Raw genomic sequence first — 8,513 nt, forward strand, 5'->3', positions numbered from 1 at the left:
TGAAGTCAAGGAAACTGCCTCAATTTAACTAAGCACAATTAACTGCAAAAGGCCTATTGGACCATACAACGTCCATAGGCCTTTTATGGTCCAATACAAACATTTATATCCATCCAAACTCTTAACCTACGCTTAGAACTAGATACTACGTCTAGTGCTACCAGGAAATGTTCCACTCGTCAGCATTGACGAGTGGAACATTACCTCGAGCTAGAGACGACTCGGCAAGCCCGTCTACGCATACAAAGATCCACGTTCGTTAATCCAGCCACACCCCCCCCCCCGTTTATGAATGAAAAGCGGCTTTACACTATTATTGATGACGTCCGAACACTTCCGGAACAAGTACTTCGCTCGTCTTCTGTTCTAACAATTCTACAAATGCTTCACCTACACACTTCAAATACAAATTCGTCAAAAGAATCTAAACACCAAAACCTAAGTATACATTGAATTTGTATGTATAGTTTATATACGAGAACAAACCAATTTTTAAACACTTTAAATTCATGGATGCATCTGGGGAGGACGGCCACTGCTTTAAACAGCGTAGTATGAGGACGGGTCGACTCAGCAGGGGAAAACGTTTGAATCAACACAAGACATTTGTTAGCATTTGCTCTGCCTATAATTCTTTAAATTATAATTTCATTAATTAACGCAATTCCAGGGTTATTGTAGTATACACCTGCGACCGACTACAGGTTCCGTTCATAATGCTTTATTATTTTGTTCAAGGAACTATATCCTATGTACGCTCAATAACGTACAATTTGCTAACCAGGATATGCTGGTTTACGTTTCGCTTTACCAGGATAGACAAAACTTCTGTAACTTCTTAAGGATTAATTTGCTTAGCTAAATGAATTTTGGGGGGGTTCAGTTCCAGAGCCCATTACGCTCCTAACTTTTTCCACTATCACCCACAGAATGTGTTATGGAGTGCATAATAAATGAACTAAACAATAGAACTGCTTCATGAAAGAACACCCATCTGAGAAACTTTTTACACAAGACTGTATACAGTATTAAATACTAAATTAACAACTAAATACGGCACAACCATTTGGTAAAAAAAAATTAAGAAAATATATATAGAACAGTGGAGTAGTGATCTTTATCTTCCACCAAGATCACATGTGGGTTAAGTCTTGGCTCGCTTTACCCCACATGTGATCTTTTCAGGTTAGTAATAACCAAGTAGGTGTTGACAGCATCGATGCACATTCCAAATTACATTCGAAACTATAAAAAGCCAGTTGTAGATAAAAGGTCAAGATAGCTTAGGTGTGTATGGCGTAGAGAGAGCTGTTAACGCCGTAACACCTTGTACGGGGCTCCAGGGAATAGTTTCCCCCCCGGAGGCCAGAGAAAATGTAAATATTAGTTAGCAACCCGAGCGTTGGGGGAGGAGGGGGATGGAGCGGGGGAGGGGAGAGAAGTACGTTAGTAAGAGAGTACCATGGTAGGGTAGGATGGGGGAGGTCGAGGGTGGTAGGGAGGTCCATGGTAGGGTAGGATGGGGGAGGTCGAGGGTGGTAGGGAGGGAGGTGTAGGAGGAAGAGGGAGGTAGGTAGGAAAGGGGGGAGAAGAGGTAGGTAGGTAGGGAGAGCGTTGAGAGAAAATGGTAAACTCTCCAGGACCCCGCAAGGCAAGAGCTGGCTCCTTTGTCCACTCGCCTCGAGTGCCCGCTCAATTTACTACGGAGAAGAGCTCTTTTCAACACCTATCGTACACTTGCTATTTTTAAACCATTTTTTGTATGCTTCTAGGTTTTAAGTCCATCAATGGTGGCTCAGCAAGATAGGGACATAACATGGGTTTAAGTATTGGGTTCAACCAGTAACTGGATGGGTGACCTCTTTAACAACCTCGCCAGTAGTTTTAAAACCTAATCCATCCAAAGTAGTTTAACTTATTACTCTAATATTTATTTAACGGTACCCCCCGCCCCACTAATGCTCCCTCGGTAACGGTCTACTCACCCGACATACCAGTGTATGTATACTACAGTAAACCTCGCCTGGTATACTACAGTAAACCTTACAGCGGCCAGCCTAGGTCCCGTCCCACCTGTTGATAACGGCTATCTCAGAGCAGCCTAGTTCACTTTAGGAAGATTAAAATGCTGCCGTTTGAGTAGCCAACATTGATAAACATCAACACTGCCCTGGATTACAGCAGCCTAAGTGTAGGAGGAATACCCGAAATTACGAAATACCCTAAATATTGGGCAATAAATGATAAATTTAAAATTCTTACACCAACATAACAGCGTGTACTTCTCAAGACTATACAAACGCACACTTACAAGACTTAACAACTTCCAACCAGAGAACAATGGAAAACGTGGAGAGAGAGAAAGAGAGAAGGCCCAAGAAGCTCACCTAGCCTTCTTCCTGTCTCCCTCTACCTCACTCCTCCACACACTCCTAAGACAAGCTAGCCTTGTACTCACCACAACCTGAGAGACGTACGGAAGGGAGCAGCAGTCGAGCTAACGACACGAAAATCAAGCAAGCTATGATCTCCTGCCCTGGCGGCCACAACACATATATGCCGCCAAAACAACCCCCAACAAAGCTCCTCGAGGCTCTAATGTAAGAAGAGCTCCAATTGGTCCTGCTCGCTCGCCCGGTGTAACGGTGTCGAGGATTGGTTGATCCGAACCTTCCGCGCTAGGTTTAAAATGTGTGTGCTCACCAGTGGCCGCCCAGAACATATTTTCTTTGATTTGCGATATGTTTTATATTGTTTCATGCAATTTGTAAGTTTAAGATTCACAGTTTTCTCGCTCCATTCGGAATTAAAAATTTATCAGCACATATAAATTAAATGTACATTACATATATGTTTATATTATATGCACAATTTCCTTATCTTTAAACTAAAATTTTGAATTATCAAAAAAATTCTCGCATGAAAAGTTATAAATCAAAGTGAAGAGACGTTACCACCCGCATCCCATGTACGATGATCTCGGGCAGGTGGCTCATCATACTATCAATTTCCAGAAAATATTTTGTTAGCCACGTGCAACGAATCTAGCAGGCAGTCTATTAAAAAAAAAAAAGAATTTGAAGACAAAATATCTTACTAAAAGTACCTCGGGAAGTGGAAGTAATGCCTTTGTTGTGTCTTGTCAGCGTATTATCAACTGGTTTTTATTATGTAACCACCACAAGCTCTATATATAGGTAACAGAACAGCCCGTTCTCACCATTCGACAAGCGTAATTTTTTTTAATTTTGTTTTCACCTAACCAAAATCGTACAAACCTAGGTAACCCAATTGACCTATTGAGGTCTATGTTCATTAATAATTAATAATTAGTGTTAATACTGGTTATCTTTTAATTTTTACGCATGCCAATTTTTTTTATTTGACAGGGGCCTAATACGAAAATACGAGAACATGAAATGCGAGTTTAATCTATTAGTCTGCACAAACAAACTCTATAGGTAGAGCACAAGAATATCTTCTAATATTCGTGAGTGTATGAAGGAAGGAAGGAAACTATGAAGAGAAGCGCCAAGCCATTACGACTATATAACACTTGGGAAGGGGTCAGGATAAGGATTTGGGATGGGACGGTGGAAGGAATGATGGCCAAGCACTTGGACGGTCGGGGATTGAACGCCGACCTGCATGAAGAGAGACCGTCGCTCTACCGTCCGGCCCAAGTGATTGGAAAAAATATATATATTATATTATATATTCGAAATCTTGCAACTTTTAACACATATATTTAAATGCATTTTACGACCATTTATTTGTTTGTTTATATTTATCGTGACACTTGAAAGCTGATTGACAGGACATAAGCTGAAAATCAGCCCCTACACCCACAGCCAGATGATGACATATAATATATAAACTGGATATAATCATTTTTTTTATTAATACATTAGGTACATTTGCATTTGTGCAGCTACCCTAGACTATATGAAGGGGAGTACAGTGTGTCAAAAAGCTAGCTACGTGATGCTAAACAATCTCCATCACACAGGATGGTTAGTCATACAGAGGCATGTGATAAGTAGTCTGCACTGCCAGACTCTAGGTTCGTTATGAGGATATCATGAGCACAAGAGTGAATAAAGCAGCAGTGATAATAAAAGTCCCCATCTCGCAGGATGGTTAGTCATACAGGGCCAGCGCAGCCGCCCCACCTCGATGGGTAAGGGTCTATGATAAACTAATTAAACAAAACTAAAAAAAATCAAGCGCTACATGCGCCACGTAGAACATGATGTAAAGATGCTGAACTACAGTTTGGTGTGCAATTAGTAAGTATGTTTTAAGTTGTCAATATTAAGATTCGGTATTAGAATGTACAGATGTTCTCGAGTCGCACATAAGCTGGCCTGAGTTGATCACATCATTCTTCCTCCAGTTTAATTAGTTCATTAAGAACTCCATTACCATCCTTTCTTTTTACCTTGTAATGGTTCTGGGGATCCGGCTCTGTTAAGGCCGAGGTTCTGATCGACGTGACTCGGTTTACGCTGTACAGTCCAACAAGCGATTCCAGGCCATCCTCCTGTTTTGGTAGCATTTATAGTGACAATGAGGACCATAGCATATATATACTGACGTAAAACGACAGTAGAAATCTGAACTATTGAGTTGGGCAAACCGGAAAACAATTTTTTTTACTTGTATTGCTTAGATAAACTAAACTAACCTAAATTCATATTATAGTATAATATTAATTTAGGTTCTGTTGGCGATTATTTGTATTTGTCAACCCGTCCTCGACTCAAGTCCATTACATTCAGCGGTCGACCCCACAGACGCATTCAAAAATTTTAACATGCTGTTCATTCAAAACGGGAATTTTCTCAAGTATAAATTAATATAATAATATATTGGCATATTGTGTATATATAGGCATAGGTTAGGTTAGGTCAGGTGGTTAGGTTCTGTTGGCGATTATTTGTATTTGTAGTACGTGGGTGAAGCATTTATAGCGTTGTGATTCGAACAAAACTCGTCAGTGAAGCACTTGTTCCGGAAGTGTTCGAACGAAATCAGTTGTGAGTCGTGTGTAAACCGCTTTTCATTCATAAACAGGGGGTTTGGCGGGTGGATGGAATAACTTTTGGATCTTTGTTTGGAGGACGGGCTGCTGGATGGCATGGATTTGAGTCGAGGACGGGTTGACATGCTTCACCCACGTACCTCAAATACAAATAATCGCCAACAGATACTAAACACCTAACTAAACATAGAATTTTTATGTATAATAATACTAATTTATATATGAGAACAAACCAATTGTTAATACAGAGTATGTTAAAATTGACGAATGCATCTAGCAAGGACGACCGCTGCTTTAAACAGCCTAGTGTGAGAACGGGTTGCACATCTACTGTGTTGCCTTGTCATTTCATCCTTAAATCTTATTGTGAACCTTATTATCAACCAATATTTACTCAGATCATTCCTGGATCTAAACTTAAGTAATCCATTGTTTCGTGTTCTAAATTGTGTTGATATATTTGACAAGTTAGATAGATTCAGAAAGGACATGGGTAAATATTTGTTTTGGAATAGTGTTGTTCATTCACCCCCTCTCTTTTTCTCCTCTTTCACACTACTGCTTCACGTCCCCGCCTAGCCTAGTACCAGACGTCCCCCAACACCTTCCCACCCTGCGCTTGGCCTAATGCCACACGTCATCACCTTGACCTCTAGCCTAGTGATACACGCCACCTCCCTGACCTCTAGCCTAGTGCTACACGCCACCTCCCTGACCTCTAGCCTAGTGCTACACGCCACCTCCCTGACCTCTAGCCTAGTGCTACACGCCACCTCCCTGACCTCTAGCCTAGTGCTACACGCCACCTCCCTGACCTCTAGCCTAGTGCTACACTCCACCTCCCTGACCTCTAGCCTAGTGATACACTTCACCTCCCTGTTCCCAGCCAGTTTACACCTTAGTTTTTTCTTTATTAAATAATATATAATATAAAGATCATATTTACATAAATGTACAAGGAAAAAATGCTACATTTATACCTTGGTGATGTATTCACACTGCCCTTCTCACCCATTCCCTCCCTTTCTTTCCCAACAACTCCCTTACCTCCCCTTCCGTTCCCCCCCTCCCACCTGGAGCTTGTCTCACGGGCTGTTGTTATATACACGTGCCCGCTCTTCTTCTCAGCTCCATGTAGTCTCCACGCTGTCATACCTCTCTCTTCCGGCTCCATTCTTCTATGCTTTATTTTTTTCTGATATTTTTCCTGCCCTCCCACTCGCTCCCATGTATCGACCCGTCACCCACTGCCTCCCTCACAACCCCTGCTCCTTCCTAGCCCTCTCTCTCTCTCTCTCTCTTTTCTGTTACAGTATTAGGTATTTCTTTGTGCTCGCCTCCGGCCTCCTCCCCCTCTCTTCGTTCCTCCTGTATTGCTTGTCACTCTCTCTCTCTCCTCCTTTCTTTGCCTCTTTTCTGTCCCTTGTATATTCTCTCTCTGATCTCCCCTTCTTCATTCCCTCTTCCTCTCTCCCCTCCTCCTCTCTTTCATCTTTCTTCCACCTTTGTGCTCAGCCTCTCGCCGCAGGGGCGCGTGCTCGAGTCCTGGGCATCAAGTTGCATGACTCACCCTCCTGACAGCACTGAGGAGGACCACCGGTTGCCGGACAACCGGTCACCCGGTTCCTGGTCACCAGTCAACCGGTCACCAGTCAACCGGTCACCAGTCACCCGGTTCCTGGTCACCGGCGTTACAGTACTCGGCCATAGTGAGCTCGAAGGACTTCCTGGGAAAATGTTGTTTATGTTTGGAAGAATACATTGTGTAATGTAATTTGTGTAATGGCATTATTTTTAGGTATTATTTTAGTTAAAGAAGATGACCCCCCCGGTAGAGCTCTGACGTCATATCCGTCGATAATAAAGGTCACATGACCCGGTAAAGCCAATGGGAGGAGACCTGTGACGTCATATATCAGCACGACCGCTCTTGATTGCCTGAACCAAAGTTTGAATTGCTGCGATCCTTAACGAAGCTATCAGAGGATCCAGTTCTGTGCAGTGACAGTGGTTGATAACTGTCGTCAGCCTGTTTGTGGTCGTTTGTGGAAATCAGCAACGTCATCTGCGGCCTGGAGGAGCACCATAGGCTGTAATGTACAGCATTGTTCACACCAGACAGCCAGTCATGCAAGTACCCAGCGAAGTGGTCGGACCTAATACTGTGGTGGAAGCCCCTTTGTGCTATCGTATGGTATCGACAATGGTGTTAAAATCATATTTGTCTCGGCAAGAGGAGTCAGTGGAGACATCCACGATTCATTAGAAGAGGAATTACCTCAATATCACAAGATGGTAACAGCCTAAGGAACTGCCTCGGATTATACAGGTAACTGTGTGTACCTTGATGTGAGGGCGAACTGTCTCGAGCTTCCCCTCAGCTGTCAGGCGGCCCCAAGTCTCTTCCAGTTTTACTCGTGTCTTATTCGTAGCACAGTAGTCTACGTCCTCGGCTTGCAACCGAGTGACCCGGGTTTAATATCCGTCCAGGACAGAAACACTTAGGCACTTTTCCTTTTATCTAATGTCGGGTGTGGGGCATGTTGTTATGTTGTTAAAGATTTAGCTACTCAGGACGAAGTGTCCATGTAGCACGGGCTATGGTGAGCCCGTAAAAATGTGGGGCAATTGTCACGGGGTTATATCCCGGGGAAGGTGAGGATAGGTGGCCTCCATGTGCCTATGCACAAGCCTCCGGTTCCTGACAACTGGAATTATTTATTGGCGAGCTGTGAGAGCTTATCGGATTTATCTTGATTGACCCATTTATATATGCAGACTCAATTGATATTGGACTATGCACTATGCATCACGTGTTAGAGTGAGTCTCGACTTGATAATGGTCAACGGCAGACCCAAACATTGTCACTTTTTTCCTGAATATCACAAGTGTTGGATGGATTCCTTGTTTTTCATCAGTGTTATTGTTACTAATTCCTGAATACACGCACGCACGCGCACTCACACATCCTCAACTCCTCAAGCCAACTCAAAAGTTTGCCACCAGACTAGTACCCGAACTGAGGGGTATGAGCTACGAGGAGAGACTACGGGAATTATACCTCATGTCACTGGGAGACAGAAGAGTTAGGGGGAGACATGATCACCACATACAAGATTCTCAAAGGAATTGATAGGGTAGATAAAAACAGATTATTTAACACCAGGGACACACACACACTAGGGGACACAGATGGAAACTGAGTGCCCAAATGAGCCATAGACACATTAAAAATATTTTTTTTAGTGTCAGAGTAGTAGACAAATGTAATGCACTAGGAAGTGATGTGGTGGAGGCTGACTCCATACGCAGTTTCAAGTGTAGATATGATAGAGCCCAATAGGCTCAGGAACCTGTACACCTGTTGAATGACAGTTGAGTTAATGTGTGTATATATATATATACATATATATATATATATATATATATATATATATATATATATATATATATATATATATATATATA

General features: G+C 42.5%; 1 protein-coding gene across 2 annotated transcripts in view; it reads right to left on the bottom strand.

Moving 5' to 3' along the window:
* stai (stathmin) overlaps positions 1–4,546 on the bottom strand; it is a 50,473-nt gene extending 45,927 nt beyond the window's left edge. The window contains exon 1 of one of the 2 annotated variants that reach the window (XM_069331837.1): positions 4,442–4,546. The gene's annotated coding sequence lies outside the window, so the exon portion shown is untranslated. Of the gene's footprint in view, positions 1–2,458; positions 2,597–4,441 lie in introns of those variants that run through there. The other variant, XM_069331836.1, reaches the window with a different exon arrangement.
* Between the last annotated feature and the right edge of the window lie 3,967 nt (positions 4,547–8,513).

The sequence above is a fragment of the Procambarus clarkii genome, chromosome 26 (assembly GCF_040958095.1).
Source record: "Procambarus clarkii isolate CNS0578487 chromosome 26, FALCON_Pclarkii_2.0, whole genome shotgun sequence".
NCBI lineage: Eukaryota > Metazoa > Arthropoda > Malacostraca > Decapoda > Cambaridae > Procambarus > Procambarus clarkii.